We start from the raw sequence: 17930 nt of genomic DNA, 5'->3' as shown, positions 1-17930 counted from the left end.
GACCTCCTTGTCCCTGGGTGAGATACCCTTACTTATGAGGTGGGCCATGTAGAAGGCTTTCCATATAACAAAAGCAACATGGTGGTCAAAATTCAGGTTGCTATCAACCTGGGTGCCCAAATCCCTCATGACTAATTGCGTGCTTAGGACGTTGTTATTAATGTGATAATTTGTGGGGACATCACTCTCCCCAAAGGGAATGATGATGAATTTTTTGGTATTCAGCTTGAGGCCATGTTTCTGGTACCAGTCATTTGTCTGAGTGAGACCTTCTTGGAATAAGTTCACATCACTAGGGGAATTGATGACAGCACCCAGCTTGCGGTCATCTGTCAAGTGCATTGTCATCCCCTTTAGTAAAAACTCTGTACCCATGAACTACCACATAGGCGGCAGTCTACTTAACTCTGAATGTGTGATAAGAGACCTTGGGACCCAGGTGGACAGTAGTCTCTCCTTTGATAATCACATCACTACATTAGTCAGAAACTCCTTCTACGTGGCATACCTCATCACAAAAGGGTTCTCATCCAAGAAAAAAGAGGTCATTGTTCCCCTCTACTCCACACTCATTATACCCATTATAGAGTACAATGCCCCTTTTGGAATGTACCTCACAAGACATCTGCAGCAGCTGGAAAGGCCACAGAAGTACCTCACAAAGAGGATTACTGGCTTCAACCAGATGCCGTACACTGACCATCTCAAAAAACTCCAGCTTTACTCCGTAGCATATCGCCTACTCCGAGGTGATCTCTCCCTAACATATAAAGCTATCTTAAACCCCAATCTCTCCAAGCTACATGCTCTAGGGACCTTAACATTGTCACCATAATAAACAGGACATGCTGGAGGAATAGATTCCTGTCCCAGAGACTTACCATACTCTGGAACAAGCTACCCATCTATGTCAGGCAAAGTTCCTCATTAGCACTCTTCAAGAAAAATCTTGATGAGTGAATGGGAAATAGGAAATACATCCCAGGGATCACTTCTGTGGCTCTGCTCGACAGGGGCACAGGAAAATAACTTTCTTGGGTGGCATAAGCCAGGGAACCTTGTTGGCTAGGCTTACTTAGGCCCTTGGGCCGATAGCGTAGTATCTACCTATGAACCTATGATCAGCCATAGCCCACTGGTTTAGTCCTGCACCTCAGAAAAGTATATCCCAAATAACAGAGGCCCCAAGACTGAACACTGGGCTACACTGCTTGTTATGGGTCTACTGCTTGAGGTGGCTTCCCCTCTTTTGACTAGATGGGTTCTATCAGTGAGCTAGTTTGCTTCACATCTGGTAACATACAGATTAATGCCTAGTTGAGAGAGTTTATCTATTATGCCCAAGTGGAGAATAGTGTCAGAGGCTTTGGCCAGGTCAAGGCAGGCGGTGTGCACCATCTTCCCCTCATCCATGGCTTTGGTGACTGTCTCAAAGAAGTCTGTGTGGGGTCGATGTTTGGAGGTTGTCATTGTCCTTGTTACTGAGGTCCATGAAAATCCATTCTGTGGCCTTGCAGATCAGGCTAGTTAGGCTGATGGGTCTGTAATTTCTGGGATCAGTGGACGCTCCACCTTTTTGTAAAGGGTTGACAATGGCTGTCCTCCACTCAGCTGGGATGAAGCCGGTACTCATAATTTGGTTGAATAGACCACCTAATGGTGCTGCATGTTCCTGCCTGAGTTTACATAGGATGCAGCCTGGTATGTTATTGGGTCCCATGGAGGCGTTTTTTTTGCCTTTGAGAGAGCAGTGATGACCTATTCCCAGAATATAAAGGGAAGGGGGCAGGTACTGGAGATGTTCTGATTTACTGATGGGCTGAATCTGTCAGTCAGCAAGTTTGTTATATCTATGGCATTTGTATATGTGGTGTTCTTGACCACCAGTTCTGAACAGATCTGGGTGTTTACTTTGAGGTTGCGGGCAAATGTGAAGAAGGCCTTATAATTGTCTCTAGTAGATGTGGCCAATTTGGACTTGAAGTTTGCTTTGGAAAATTTCACTAGTGCTCTTATCTGCTTGTTCAGGGTAAGGAGACATTGCTTTCATTTGGGCACCTGCTCCTTCTTGGTCTTGGACAGCAATTTCTTTCCTTTTTTTATAGAGTTTATTTATTGCAGATGTCCACCAGACAGGTTTACTCTTTCTTGTGGAGGATGATTTAGTCCTGTTGGGTATTCCTGACTCCATGTATCTATATAAATGCTCGTATAGTGCTTTGGTGTAGTTTTGGATATTGATGCCAGTTCCTACAGAGGGAGAGGGGGCTGTGAAGCTGTTTATACCATCCCTCAGGAGGCTGTAATCAGCTATAGAGAAGTTTTTATGTGAGATCCTAAGTAGAGGTGGGTTGGGGGAGATGGTGACTTCGAAAGTGACCGCTTTATGGTCGGATCTTACCAGGGAGGATGATACTATAGGGATGCTGCAGTGATTACTCATGTTGGTTAATACCAAGTCCAAGATATTATCACCTCTTGTGGGGGTATCAACTAGCTGTTCCAAGGAATTTGCATTGACAAAATTAGGAATCTCTGGGTATTTGTGTTCTGGCATGAGTAGTTCTTCCAGTCTATGTTTGGGAAGTTAAAGTCACCCAGGATCAGGGTAAAGGGTTAAATCTTGATAGATTTGGGCAGGTACAAATAGGTGGATTGAGCATCTTGAGTCAGATTTAGGGGCCAGTAGCTAGCTATGACTTGAATTGGGGTCTTGTCAATGGTTAATTGCACCTGGAGTGTCTCCTTTGCGTCATACTGTTTGACCAGCCTGGAGGTGTGTATGTCTTTAATGTATATTGAAACTCCACCTCCTTTTTGATCAGTTGGGATTTCTCGCTGTCGAGCTCTAGGCAGTTTATTTGTTAATTGTGAGTGATGGTATAGGTTCATATATATTGAAACTCCACCTCCTTTTTGATCAGTTGGGATTTCTCGCTGTCGAGCTCTAGGCAGTTTATTTGTTAATTGTGAGTGATGGTATAGGTTCATATATATTGAAACTCCACCTCCTTTTTGATCAGTTGGGATTTCTCGCTGTCGAGCTCTAGGCAGTTTATTTGTTAATTGTGAATGATGATATATTTTTCATTACTGCTTAATTTCCCTAATTTCCCTGTTCTTCAGTGCCTTCCTTTCTTTACCCTTTTTTTGCAGTTAGTTTATACATTTTATTCTGCTTTGTGTAGACTCTATCTTACCATCATTGGTAGACTTCTCCCTTTTCTTAACTCTCTAAGGTAATCTTTATACCTTTGCTGATATATTTTTCTTTCCTTTCTAAAAGAAAAAAAAAACTTGTTTGCACTTCTAAATTGTTTTTTGTGTGTGGTATAGTATTCCAGTATGGCAGACAAACCTACTGGTTTCAAGAAATGCACTTCTTGTAGGCATAAAATACCCAATTCTGATGCCCACAGGGAGTGTGTATACTGTTTAGGCCCTGCTCACCTTCAGATTTTATGTGAAATCTGTGTGGGTTGTAATGCCAGAGCAGTAAGTGATAGGTGTAATAAACTAATTTTGAAAGGGTTTTACCTGATTCTTCTTCTGCAGTGTCTTTTTCATCAGGGGCTCAAACCCCCCCTCAAGAAGTCCTAAGACCTTGGAGACCAGAGAGTCTAGAAAGCACTCCCCTGTTTGATCTCCTTCTTCCTCTCTCAATTTGGAGCCACCATTGAAAATAAAAGCCTCTTTTCCAACCCCATCAGATCCTATGACCCCCTAAGGTTAAAAAGGTTTTGGATCTGACTTCATCAGATCCTAACGTACATCCAGGCAGGTATCCTCAGATCCAGTCTCTACACTTCTCTCTGGAGCTGGTATCTCTGAGATTACGGTCTCCTTTTCTGCAGGAGACTCCAAAAAAGACTACGCATGCTCCCTCAGCATCCTCCCCTATCAGGTCTTCCTGGAGTTTTTCTGAGCATGATGTGGATACAATGATGAGAAAGTCCCTTAGAGCTCAGAACCAGATGGGGATCTTTCAGGCTCTGTCACCTATCAGATCCGTGTGCCTGCAACCTTCACACCCTTTAATGGCTCCTTATCTGATCCAGCCTGTGGTTTCAGTGCTGTCGGATCCGAAGATTCTGAGAGTAGAGGTGTGGGATCTGAAAATGTTACCTTCCTCGACTCTGACTCTTTTACTGATTCATTCAGCTCTGAGTGTCTCAGAGAAGAATGAGTCTCAGAGCCAAAGTGTTGGAGTCGGGTCTGGGATGTATGACTTCAACTATGATGGTTTCAGAGCCATTGCTTTTCCTCGGTACCTCAGCTTTGGACATCTCAGGTCCAATTCCCTCCTCAGGGGCAGAGCCTGGAGGGAGTTGAACAGTAGCTGATCTGAGAGCCTTTACTCTGTGGAGGCTGATTTCCACTTCTCCTGGACCCTCTGCCTTCGAGGTAGTGGAAAGGGTTTTCTCCTGTCCAGGGCATTCTTTGGCCATCACCTCCTCAGATCTTATTCCCATTCCTCCTCTGGATCTGCTTGCTAAGTCTCATCATCTTATTCCACAGGGACAACCAACCTTTAAGAACTTCCAGACAATCCCTGCACAGGGGCTTCCCCTTTCTTCCTACACTTCCCCAGAGTAGCCTACTGAAGAAGTTCCTCAGAAGAAACTATGTAAAAGGAGGCACTTAGATTCCCCTCAGGAGTCATTGGCAGAGGACACTGATTTTGATGAAGGGGAAGGGTCTCCCAAATCTACACCATAAGACGTCTCATTTGGAGACATTTTAGAAAGCTTGTACCAAAAAGGGTATACAGTCTTCCCAAAACCCTTCTCAAGAGGAATCAGTGTTTCTGGAAGCCTTTGGGTCTGGCCCATATACATCTTGGGTTACCCCCCCCCCCCAGTGGATGAGCTTGTCAAAATTGTCTCCCACTGGGCATGGAGGGAACCAGACTCTGTAGAGCCCATCTCCAGATGTCCAGACAAGATCCTCAGTGCACCACCAGACAGACAACATTGGTCCAAGGGGATTCCTGTAGATGCCATGGTTGTTGCAGCAGCCAGAAAAGTGGAGATAGGTGAACAGAGCTCCTGTGTCCATCCCCCTAACACAGAGTCTAAAGCGTTGGACAAATATGGAAAGCAAGTATATCCATCAGTGACATTTGCTATATGATCGCTGAATTACCTGGCACATCTTACTAGGTCTCTAGCTCTACCCCTAGTCTATGTCGGTGGAGGAAGTAAAAACTTATTACTCATGACTGGCCACCCTACAATCTATATCAAATGCATCCATGAAGTTTATCTCTCACAGGGCTGAAGGTTCCTCATGGGCGGTGGGTACAGGCATATTCATCAGGAGGCATGCCTGGATGCACTGGTGTGATGTTGTGGAGCCCTTTAGGGCAACATTCATCAGTGTTGGATCTTCCCTTTTTGGGCCTACAGTTAAAGAGATGCTGTCCTGCAGTGAGAAAGATGGAAGGACCTTTTCTGCCATGGAATCAATTTTTCTACCCTGCAAAAAACCTTTTCCATGAATCAACACGGTGGTAAGAAAGCGTGGTTCAGAAAATCCCAGGGGCCTTTCCAGGAATCACGTGGAGATTTTCCCCCCAGAGGCACTAGGGGAAATAACTATAATGGGAGACACTGCCCTCGTGGCATAGGGTGGGCCGCAGAATCAAGGTTCTCAGTATTATTTCTCAGACAGGCCATTTCAGTGCTCCCGAAAGGTTACCTGACTGTCCCTCTCTGGAGGCAGTTGGGAGGATAATTATCCTGGTACCCAAAAGCCTGGGCAGCCATCACACAAGATTCTTGGGTGCAAAGGATCATATACAGAGGATACTTATTTTCCTTTTCCCAAGTTCCTCCACAGAAGATAAAAATTCTCCCTGATGTTCCACCCAATCAGTAGAAACAAGCAGTTCTAAAATTTCAAAAGCTGCTGAACAAAATAGTCATCTAAGAGGTCAACCCAGACCAAAGACAATCCAGAATTTACTCAAGTGCCAAAGACAAAGTGAATGAGACCCCGTTTAGATCTCAGTTATTTGAATGAGTTTGTAAAGAATTCCAAGTTCTGTATAGTCACTGTTAAATCTATTCTGCCTCTCCTTCAGAAGGACGACTGCGGACCTCTCAACCAATTGGGGACAAATTTCAACAGAATCAGGGACAAGTCAAGAAAAATCAGGAACAATCAGGGACACTTTTAAAATATTAGTGCTATTAACTTGAAACATTGACAGAATCAGAGCATATGAATTAATACACATTTTCTGAAGTAAAAGAAGTCTATAACTCTTAATTATTGTCATTATTCATTAAGTGTAATTCACCACCTTTCCTCCAAAAGTCACTAGTTTTAGGAGGGATTAAGAGGGACAGAGCTAAAATTTGAGTCAAAATCAGGGGCGTCCCTGAAAATCAGGGACAGTTGAGAGGTATGTGCTCTGTAGATCTTCAGGACACGTACTATCATATAAAATTGAACAGATGCTCCCAAAGATATCTATGCTTCCAGCTGGGACACAGTTACTTTCAGTTCAGAGCCATGCCTTTTGGTCTCACCACAGCCCCCAGAATGTTAACCACATGCATGGCAGTGGTAGCAGCTCACCCAAGACTGTGTAGATTCAGAGTGTTTCCATATTCAGATGACTGGCTCCTAACTGCACTGACCAGGCATCTTCTGGAGCAGTTAGTTTTTCGGCCTCAAAACAGAATTCTTACTCTGAAATTGCATGTCAATCAAATTCTGTCTCATCCTTCACCCCCAGCGAGATTGATACTCAAAACCCTAAGGTCGACAGTTGCTGCAATAACTTTACTTCCCACTGCTTGTCTTCATATGACAAATCTTCAATGGACTCTAGCAGTTCAGTGGTCTTTTCATTGACAATCTCTGCGACATCCAGTAAAATTATCTCAGGTTTGCAGAAAATCTCTACTGTAGTGGATACACTCCAAAGAGATTCATCATGGCTGCCCTTTTGTCCTTCCTCCACCGAAAGCCACGTTGACCATGGATGCCTCCCAGTTAGTGTGTGTGTGTGTGTGTGTGTGTGTGTGTGTGTGTGTGTGTGTGTGTGTGTGTGTGTGTGTGTGTGTGTGTGTGTGTGTGAGGGGGGGATTACTTAGGACAGACAGTTCAAGGCACATTGTCCCAAGATGAGACCAAATTGCATATAAATGTTGTAGACATGGGTCTGGTGCTTTTAGCGTTGCAGGTCCTCCAGACCTCTGTTCCACTAGCAACTATTGCTATTCAGATGGACATGGCAGTAATCTGGTACATCAACAGCCAGGGGGAACCAGATCTTACCCCCTATGCCAAAAAGCAGTGAGTGTTTGGCAATAGGCAATGTCCTCCAACCTCTTTATAGTAGCGATGCACATACTGGGGAAATCCAACATATTAGTGGATAAACTCAGCAGAACCATCCTGACTCCTCATTTGTGGTCTCTCAATTAGAGAGTGGCAGTGATGATCTTTCGCAAATGGGGTCAACCTTGCTGCGAATTGTTCACCTCTTCCATCAACAACAAATGCAGCAGGTTCTTTGCCCTAATCCCCCCCCCAGGACAGTGACCAAGAGATGCTCTAGTCCATGTTTGACCCTCCAGTCTACTTAATGCTTACCCTCCTCTACCCCTAACACCCAAGTTTCTTCAGAAAACCAGTCGGTTGAAGAGTAAAGTAATCCTCACTGCCCAGCTCAGCAAGTATAGTTTTCCTTCCTATGGTCTCACCTAGTATGTCTTCCATGGACACTGGACCCCAGTTCAGATATTTTGTCACACCCATCAGGGATGATTGATCTGGACATTGCAGGCCTCAGATTGACCACATGGTTTCTCAAATTCCAATGATGGCTAGACATTCCAGGCTTTCTTCCCCAGTTCGCCAGATTCTTTTTTCGTCCCACAAACCTTCAAGCAAAAAGATTTATAAGAGTAAATGGAAAAGATTTTCTTTGTGGGCACATCAAAGAGACTCAGATCCCTTTACTGCTCCAATCCCGACTATTTTACATCTCCTTGCCTCCATTTTTCATACCAGGGCAAGTTTCTATACCATTAAATTACAACTAGTAGCCATCTCCATCTATCAGATGGGCAATAAAGCTACTCCTTTAGCTTCAACTAAGCTGTGCAAGGCCTTCCTAAAAGGTACATTTTTGCTTAGACCTCCAATTCAAGATCCCACTCCACCTTGGGATGTGACTTTGGTATTACTATCTTTAGTACATCCTCATTTTGAACCCTCAGCCAAAGTAGACATTAGGTTTTTATCTTGGAAAACTGTCTTTTTGGTGGTGATTACTTCAGCTAGACGCGTTTCAGAACTCCAAGCACTCTCTTCAGAACCACAATATATGATTTTTCACAAGGATAGCATTACCCTGTGCACTAATCCTTCCTTTCTACTTAAAGTGGCTTGTGAATCAAACATCAATCAAGTCATTAACCTTCCAGTTTTCATTCCAAAATTTGAGAATAAAGGAGAATATACCCTTCATCTCCTAGATGTACATAGACAATTTTGTTTTTACCTACCTAGAACTAAGGAGTTTAGAAAAACAGATCAGTTGTTTTTTTTTTTTTTGCTTTTCTAACACCAGGATGAGAAAACCAGTTTTGAAGATTACTTTAGCAAAATGGATAACAGATTCTATTTCTTATATTTATTCCTTGAAAGGCCTAACCTTACCAAAAAAAAGCTGAAGGCACATTTATTCAGGTCAATGGCCACATCAGCTGCTTTTCGGGCTAGAGTTTCCATTGATGACATTTGTAGAGCTTCCACTTGGTCTAATACTCATACCTTTGTTTATCATTACAGATTGGACATCATTTCTAGAAACATAGCATCATTCAGTTCTGTGGTGCTTCGGAACATCCTTCCATGCGGGCCACCCAAGCCAGTTGTAGCTGTGGACACTTTCCCGTTCATTGAGAAACGACTGAAAATGATAACATCAGATATAAAAGTTATGTACTCACCATAATGTTCCATCTGTGTTGTACATTTTCATTCTTCCTCAACTCCCCTCCCACCTTCCCTCTATCCATGTCTTTGAGAATGACCCAATACAATTCATATTAGGAACCATTGTTCCTGTTTGCGCTCATGATCTTTTAGCTATCACAGTTCTGTCTTAGCTATTTTCAGTAATTTTTTTCCCCCTGAGATATTGCATAGCAACAGACTTGATCTGAGGTAATTCAGTGATTAAGGGCATTATGGGTAAGGGAAGAGCTTGAGAGTTGGATCCTACAATCCAAAGAAAGTGGCCGAGTCAGATCCGAGAGTCAGATCCAAACCCATTCGATGAGGAAGAATGAAAATGGGCAACGCAGATGGAACATCATGCTGAATACATAACTTTTATTTTATACTAAATTATAACTGTTTCAACTGTACTGTCTGTCTGTCAGATGGGGTTACATCTAATCAATCTGTATCATTACGTTTCATATCACATTAGTTAAGGTAAATAAAAAAATAGATGATAATTCTTCCCATACACTTCTATCCAATGCCTACCCTATTCATCTACTTAAACTTTGAAATGTAGTGAGGTAATATTGCTTTTTCCTTGACTTAAAAATAGTCACTGATAAAATTGATACTAGCACTGTAATGCATTTCAGCACAGTTTTATTAAATGTATTGTGTGGTGGTGGAATATCTAATAGCCAAAAGTGAACATTTTTACTATTAGGTAGAATGATCTTTGTTGCCCATGATTTTGTTAATTAGTCAGTCTCAGAGGTTTTGTACCTCACTACATTTCCACAACATATATATTGATATGGGTCTTATGGGTGACCACATTGCCAGCAATCTAGCCCACTCTGAGTACCCTTATTTTTTAGTCTGTCTGGAGATAGCTGCCAGTTGTGTATCATTTTCATGTATAGAAATTATGTTAAAAAGGGACATTGGTATCTGCATATGTTGACATTATCTGTGCCCATTCTACCTAAGATGTCTCACAATGTAACATTATAGACCATCTTGCTCTTGTTGCAGCTACATAATCTTTTCCTTGACTAATGAACAGTGCGTATAACTGTTTGATTCTGGGGAGAGAGCTGTTTATCTTCTCCAACCATATATCACACTTAACTAACACTTGTTGTACCCGTGCTTCCTAAATAGGCTCACCACCCTTTGTTTTCTACCAGTACAGGACTGTAATTGCAAGTACTGCCATCACTGAATATTAGGTATATCATAGTATTTTTCCTGCAGTACCTGTACAGGGAAATATATGCCATTGTACAATCCCAAGCATCAATGACATAGCAAATGCCATGTACAATCCAGTTGTGTCATATTGTTGTGCCATTAATCTTCACCTCCATGTGATGTTTTTTGACCCTCTGTATTCCTAATTCTGCCCTCAACCCACACCTCTAACTCCCCTGGTTCCCAAACTTGCTGGATAGATTTTTGTCAGAACCCATGCCTTTCAGGAGTTTACAGTCAAGATTTGCATCAAACAAAACTGGTTTGTAATTTTGCTGTGTTTGTAAATAATGTTGCCGTATACCATAGGTCCAGATATTAGGTACCCCCCCACCCTCCCTCTTGAAGCATTCTATACATCTTGTTTCTAGATATTCTAGGTCATTGCCGCTACCATAAATATCTTTTTTGTGATGCTCTTGTCTTCCTATCCAGATGAGGTAAGTGTCTTAAAACAAACAGAATTTTGTGAAATAAAAACATTTTCACCGCTCGGAAGTGCGATAGGAATGGCGGTGTTTGGTGTTTCCATGCTGCTAAATGATTAGTGACAAACTGTACTAGTGACTTCAAGTTAAGCTGCGGTAAATTTGCTATGTTAATAGACATTTGCTTACCTATGTACATACATTTTTGAATGACCTTCAATGGGCTTAGCGTCCACTCTTCCTGCTGCTGTTTAGTGCTGTGGGATAATGGAAGTATAACTGACTTTGTATGGTTGACATAAAGGCCAGTTCTGCCCAAATAAGATTAAGGCCACAAGACACAGTCATCTGCAAACCATGAGGCTAAGATAATAGGAAGTAGATCTCATCTGAACTAGTGTCTAATGCATTAATAACATAGATATAGTGATAAGAGGCATCCTTGTCTTGTATCGTGGTACACAGGTAGAGCTTTGGATACATTGCCATTTGCATCAATTTTATATCTAGGATTGGTATATAAAAGTTTACATTTTTGAATAAAGGATTCAGGAAAGCCATATTCCTCTAGTACATGCCATAAGAAGACCCAATTAATGGTATCAAAGGCTTTGTTGAAATCCAGTAATATAGCCACAAATCTAGTCTGCCTTTGTTGTGACAAAGTTTGCAAATTAAGCCAATGTTTAAGTAATTCAGCCCTCCCCACCTTTTATAAATCTCTGATGATTCATTGAAATAAATTTAGCCATCCATGACTCAAGTCTGTTAGCTAATACTTTAGCATATAACTTAGTCTCCATATTTAGTAAAGATATCGGCCTATAATTTGTTGAGGATAGCCAATCTTTATTGGGTTTAGGAATAATATTACCTTGGCTGTCATTATGTTTGTGTCAAAACTCCTTGATCTCTATGCTTCTGTAAATAACTCTAGTAACAGCTCAACAAGCTGTGCATTGTATGTTATATAACAATCTGAAGACAAACCATCTAAGCCTGGGGCTTTACCTGATCCCAGAGTGTGCATGATCATGGCCTGCAGTACGTCCTCTCTCTGGATGGACCTGGCTGAGTCACTCTGAGCCTCCTTAGGTAGTTTGCCTAATCTCACTGACAGGATGCAATTCTTTCTTTCTTGACACAGCAAACCCAGGAATTCTGCATATGGGGAATGAGCCATCTTCTGTACAAGTATGGTGTTCATTTCCTAAGGGTCTGTTATTATAAATCTGGACAGGTTATATAAATGAGGAAAACCCTTTTCTTTCACTCTGTCTTGACATCTTTTTGCAATTATTTTCTGCAATTTAGTATCCCTCGGCCACTAACATAATTTAATCTCTCCCATTTGTTATGTATGACATTTGTACCCAATGCTCTATATGTTTTCTTTAATGAAGTCAAAGTGTAACAAGATTTTATCTGAATTCCTACTACATTTATATTTAGGTTCTGTAAATTTATTTATCTGTTCTTAGTCATCTGATTTTTTATGGAGAGACAGCTTGTCGACTCTGAATGTTGACACCATTTCTGGAACCTGTGTTTGAATATGTGGCATTTATACATACGTGTGATGTAGGTGTTTGGGGCATCTTCCCAGTACCTGTATATCAATGTCTTCATAAGATTCATTCTTTTCCCACAGTGGGTCCAACTGCCATACATAAGTGGGGTTTTGCCTAAGGTTTAACACTACATTCAAAATAAGGGCACAATGGCCTGACACTGGTGCTGTGATTATGTTCATTTGGGTATCTTTTGCAAGCAGATATTGGAAGATAAGAAACATATCTATCCTAATTCTGATACCAGCAAAAAACTGTGATATATGTATTCCTTATCCCCAGGATTTAAGATTCTCCATAATCCTGTAACTTCGAAGTTGAGAAGTTCCTGTAATAATGATTTAACTATAGAAGCTTTATTCTGTCTAATAGGCAGTCCATCCAGGAGGGGGTTGAATATAGCATTCAAGTCACCTTCCAATATTATAGTGTCGCATATTGATAATACTTGTTCCATTTCATAACTTAAAAAAAGTTTGTATTTCTATACCATTATTATTTGGTCCATACACATTAATGAGCCCAAACGATATATTAAACCATCTAATTTCCTGCATAAACTGTCTTCTCTTTCCATCCCTATGCACATCCTCTACCACAGTCTTTACTGTGTGATGAAAAAATATGTCCACTTCTCCCTTCACTGATTTTGTGCAACAAAAATAGGTTTGACCTTTCCAAAGTTTTGACAGAATGTTGCTATTTGTATCCTTTAGTTTTTTTCAGGGGAAAAAAATATCCGTCATTTCTGTTTAGAAGCCCACTCCACCACCACTTTTGTTCTATAGCTAGATGATATCCCTTTCACATTCCATGTCAGTATCTTAATGGTGGTTCATGATTCCACACAACTTAATCCTCTTAACTTATTTTGTCCACCCACTATAAGGATTTTTTAGATAGTGATAAAGTATTATAATAGTGCACACACCAAAATAAAATTAAAATTCAAACACCAGCCCTCACAGTGGCACCAGACACCTTATAAGAACAACATTCCCTATGTCAACCTTATTAACTGGGAAAAAAGTATTTTTATACTAATATTCCAAATCCAAGTGCATTACTCATTCCACCAAGGATTGCCCCCATATGTCAGAATGTTATTTAACTTTAAGTATATACAGTGCTTATAAGTCTTGATCTACCACAATGCATGCTATGTACAAATGTTTGTAAGCATGCATTTACCTTTGTTATCCGCCCACTTGTTGCTTGTTGCCAAACTACATGATAAAATAAAGAAAATACATTGAGTCTCTTCTAACCAAACATAGTTAAGTCCATCAGTCATTCGCACTGTTTGCTGTGTAATGTTTATACACACACACACACACACACACATATATATATATATATATATATATATATATAGATAGATATAACTTTTATGGCTGCGACCATATGATCGACATTTGAAATGTCGAACATACAAGTAGACCAAAAAAAAAAGAAAAAAACTAACTTTAAAGATGCTAACGGGGGCTACAACATAATGTTAGTTAAGACTTTACACAATGCTTTACAAACAGATGAAAAAGTGGCCAGTTGTTTAGATTTTGCTTAATATTTAATTTAACTTCTAAATATTACTTCTAAAATATTCCAGAGTATAAACAATAGATTACTTGAGGAAGGTAATAGCTGATGCATTTAGAATTATGTTAACATGAGAATATGTTTCCACCAGATTATATAAACAGCTCTACTCAGAGAAGGGGAGAAATAGCATAGAGGATTTGAGGTTATAAATTTAGAGGGGTTTAGAGAGACAGAAAGAAGAATGCAGACTAAGGTTAGGGGGAGGGGAGAAGAATTCTTGGTGAGTTTTATTAGGTCTACTGAGGGTAAGAGAGACTACAGAGAACAAGGAGGATGGGCAGATGAAGAAGAAGAAGTAGAGGGAGATTAACCTGGAGCTAACCAGGTGCAGAGCCATGACTTATTTAGGTGTGTTTTTAGAGAGGCTTTAAAGAGTGGCAGGCTGGGTGGGGGTGGGGGGTTCATTTGGTGGTTGAGGGGAGAGAATGCCATAGTTTAGAAACAGAGTACAAGTATAGACACTGGACTGATCATTTAGCAGGTTTGGTGATTTCTAGGAGGTTTTTGTCTTCTGATCTGAGTGCTCTGCTAGGTATGTGCTGTTTGACAAGCTTATACAGGGCAGGGCAAGCATGGGGATTGTAAATTAAGTTATGTATAGTAGATAGTTGGATATATGTTAGTTGGTTGAAGACTTCAAGCCAGTTTAGTTCCTGTAATGATTTCCATTTTGTCTTGGTGGAGTTTTGCAGGTTGTTGAGTGTACAATAACCATAAAATAGTAGAGAAGGTCTAGTTTTTTTTTTTTTTTTTTTTTTTTTTTTTGGATTTCTTTATGTTCTGCTGGATATGAAGTTTTGAAGGTGAATTTGTTATTGATAATCACACCAGATAATTTTGTTTGTTGTAATCTTTCAGTGATAGTATTGTCGGCTGAGTGGATGTTAAATTGGTCAGAGCTGAGGGTGGTATTTTTGAGGTGAAAGACTATCCCCAGGATTCACGAAGCCTCCGTGTAAGAGTTATAACTCTTACCGGAGGCTGGTTAAACTGAGTGATGTCAGCATGCTCTGCATATTCATGAGAGCATGCTGAATCACACCCAAGTCGAACACGGCCGTGTAAGACAGTAGGGGGCGTGTCCGTAGGCTGATCCCTGCAAGCGGACACGCCCCAGAAGTGTAAAACTGTCCAAAGTACACACCCACAACAGAGCCCACGCAAATGTGAATAAACACAACACAACACATGCCCCTACAGACTATTAAACATAAAAGAAATATAAATGTACATGTCATTTTTTTTTTAAACTGTAAAGATGTTTAACCGTGAGTGCGCTCGTTTGCGGGCGTGCCCGCGCAGCTACAGTTAGCAGTCAGTGGGAAAGCATATAAGAACTACATATGCAAAATAAGCCAGGAAGCAATAGCGAAGCGGTAGAGATGCTGGCTGCAAAGCAGGCATTCATGGTTCGAGCCCCCACAAGCAAATTTTTTTTCCAAAATAAGCGAAACAAGTCCCTGACACATATATGTACACATAAAACCAGAATATATGTAAAATGCAATGTAATAGCCTATTTATATTGAATAAATGTGAGCCAAATAATTAATACAAACTGCCAGATATTATGTGGCCGTAGATAAGCATAGGTTTAACTGGTGCAAAATGAGTGCCTGTAGGCGAGCAGTGGTTTACCACGCTAAATATATGTGCCCCTAATTGAGCTAAGCGGCATATGCGTGCCAATAGCCAAATCAGTGTTAAAATGGTGTGCCCGTTTGCGCGGAGGTGCGCAGCAAACGAGCTAACCGGCAGACAGCGTTGAGCAAGCCGTATCCAAAATGCCTTTACACAGACACACCCCTCAACATGTCTAGACAGTCCTGAAAAATAAAAGCAGTGGCCAGGTTCGAACCCAGGATACTATACACCAAAGTCAAGGGACAGAACCACTAAGCCATGACAGCAGGTCATAGAAATGCAATATCAGCTCATATATAGGAATGAATACAAACAACAGCATGACAATGCAGGTTTACTGAAGTTGATACAATTCCAAACTGGCCAATCACAGATATGTGCGGGAAAAACGGACTATATAAGCCCCATAGGCGGGAATACACAGCATAAACGATTGTAGAACAGACCTGCAGTTAGAATGTCAGGTGTAGGTGAGGGTAGTCGCTTCCGGCGCAGAGGTGGGGTGTTGAGGAGTCCAGGTACATGGCCTGGCACCTAGCCCATAACCATGAGGCCCAACTCATGCAGGGACAGGTCCTTTGGGGAGCGTGCAAGGCTGAGGCGTGGGACCAGTTGGCTCATGAACTCACCAGTGCCACAGGAATTCCTCGGACAGGTGAGCAGGTCCGTCACCACCATGCGGACCTGAAGAGACGTAAGCAGGACCAACTGACCCGTTGGATCCAGGAGGCCCGGCAAGCACCCAACGCCCACCACTGAGTAAGTATAAATTAATTATGTTTGTAGAAAGTTAAACTACCTGAAATCATGGAGATGTGTATTCCAATATTACTTCATTTATATTACAGCTGCAGGTGTCCGTTCTGCGAACAGCAGAGCCTATGCTGATAGGCTGGTGCGGTTGCGCCACCAGGCAGGTCAGTAATCCACAACTAGTAACTGTAAATATGTATAAATGTATGACAGTTAGCATAAGAGTGCAGTGTATCCAGGAAGGAATTAAATTTGCAACTCACAGAGTGTGAATGTTTATGCAAGTATTGCCTGATTACAACAGTTCCCAGCCTGTAAGATGAAACTAATCATTAGACTGTCCAACACATATTTGTAAATAAAACTGCACTGCCTGTAAGAAATTAGTACACAAACAGCAGCAGCAGGTAGAGTATAGCTGCAGAAGAGGAGGAATCCACCTGTGTGAGATGAATACATGTGGAAACCCTGAAACATGACTGAAGTGAGAGTGCTGGAAATAACTGCAATAATTCTGTTAAAACAAGTCAATAAAGCCTAGAAGTACCAGTTTGAATAGTAAAATGAAAGCAAGTGAGAGAGTGTGAGAAAGTGTCAGGAATACAGCACTACAGTAGTAATAACCTCTGAATAAAGTATACTGCAGTCAGGACATAATTAAATGCATGTGAGACCCCAAACCAAACAGAAACATCTGTTCAAAGTGTTGCTGCATGTGGAATGTGTACACCAAAATCTGGATATGCTGCTCCCAGTCTGAAATATGCAGATAGGATGACTGTTTTATATTCTAAACATCCACACCTGTCCACAGTTATAGAAATAACAGTCAACAGGAGATGTATCTGCACAAATTTCAATATGACTTGTGTATGAACAGCAATAAAATGTAGACTTATGTTGCAGTAACAGTCCCATCTGCAAGGTTAGGTAGTTAATATATAGGACACTGTAGTCAGAACAGTAGTGTGTATATAACTGTAGCTATTAGAAATGTACAGCATATGTGGGTGTATCTGAAGGTGTTAATAATATATGTCTGATTTACCCCACCCTCTAACCATCTATAACCCATTCAACGGAAAATGGTATGTGCAATCACAATTACCACCCTGGACATCTGTCCTGTTGGGTCATATATATTTGCATGTCTGTTGATGCATCCGCCCGTTCATACATCCACACCTGATGGCCTGTTGCCATCAACCAACCCTGCATGTTGTTGGACTGTGTATTACTGTTGAAATTATGCATGTGCTTTGCACGCTGTTCAATGGTGTGAATAACTGGGTGTGTGGTTAATGGGAATACTAATGCATGCTGTTAAAACTAACTGTGAATGTTTTTATATGTCACTAACCCAAACTGTAATGACATAATGCAAAACATAGAACGACAGGGAAGGCGGGTTCGGCGGACCCACCTCTCCCACCTCAGCTGGCGAGTGCACCTGGCACTAGTGCGAGTCGGACCCTCCTCCGGTGGCCCTGTGCCACCTGCGGGTGGAAGCGCTGCAGGGGGGGCTCGCCCCTCTGCAAGTGTGGCCGGAGGAGATCCACCACTCACCCTCCGTAATGTCCGGACTGTGGTGCGTGGGAGATTCGGGACTCTGTCCTCGAGCCCCTCGCCAGCTCGAGGCACGGGTGGCGCAACTAACGGGCTTGCCCGTTGCCCCCTACACAGCCCCAGCACAGCCCGTCCTGGGCAG

General features: G+C 41.7%; 1 protein-coding gene across 1 annotated transcript in view; it reads left to right on the top strand.

Annotated features, from left to right (window-relative positions):
• LOC122808678 (alpha-2-macroglobulin-like) overlaps nucleotides 1–17930 on the top strand; it is a 2073303-nt gene that overhangs the window by 1835097 nt on the left and 220276 nt on the right. The window lies entirely within an intron of this gene.

This window comes from Protopterus annectens, chromosome 8.part0 (assembly GCF_019279795.1).
Source record: "Protopterus annectens isolate FY-2018-M chromosome 8.part0, PAN1.0, whole genome shotgun sequence".
Taxonomy (NCBI): domain Eukaryota; kingdom Metazoa; phylum Chordata; order Ceratodontiformes; family Protopteridae; genus Protopterus; species Protopterus annectens.
The sequence above is the reverse complement of the archived record's forward strand: the minus strand, read 5'-3'. Positions and strand labels throughout refer to the sequence as shown.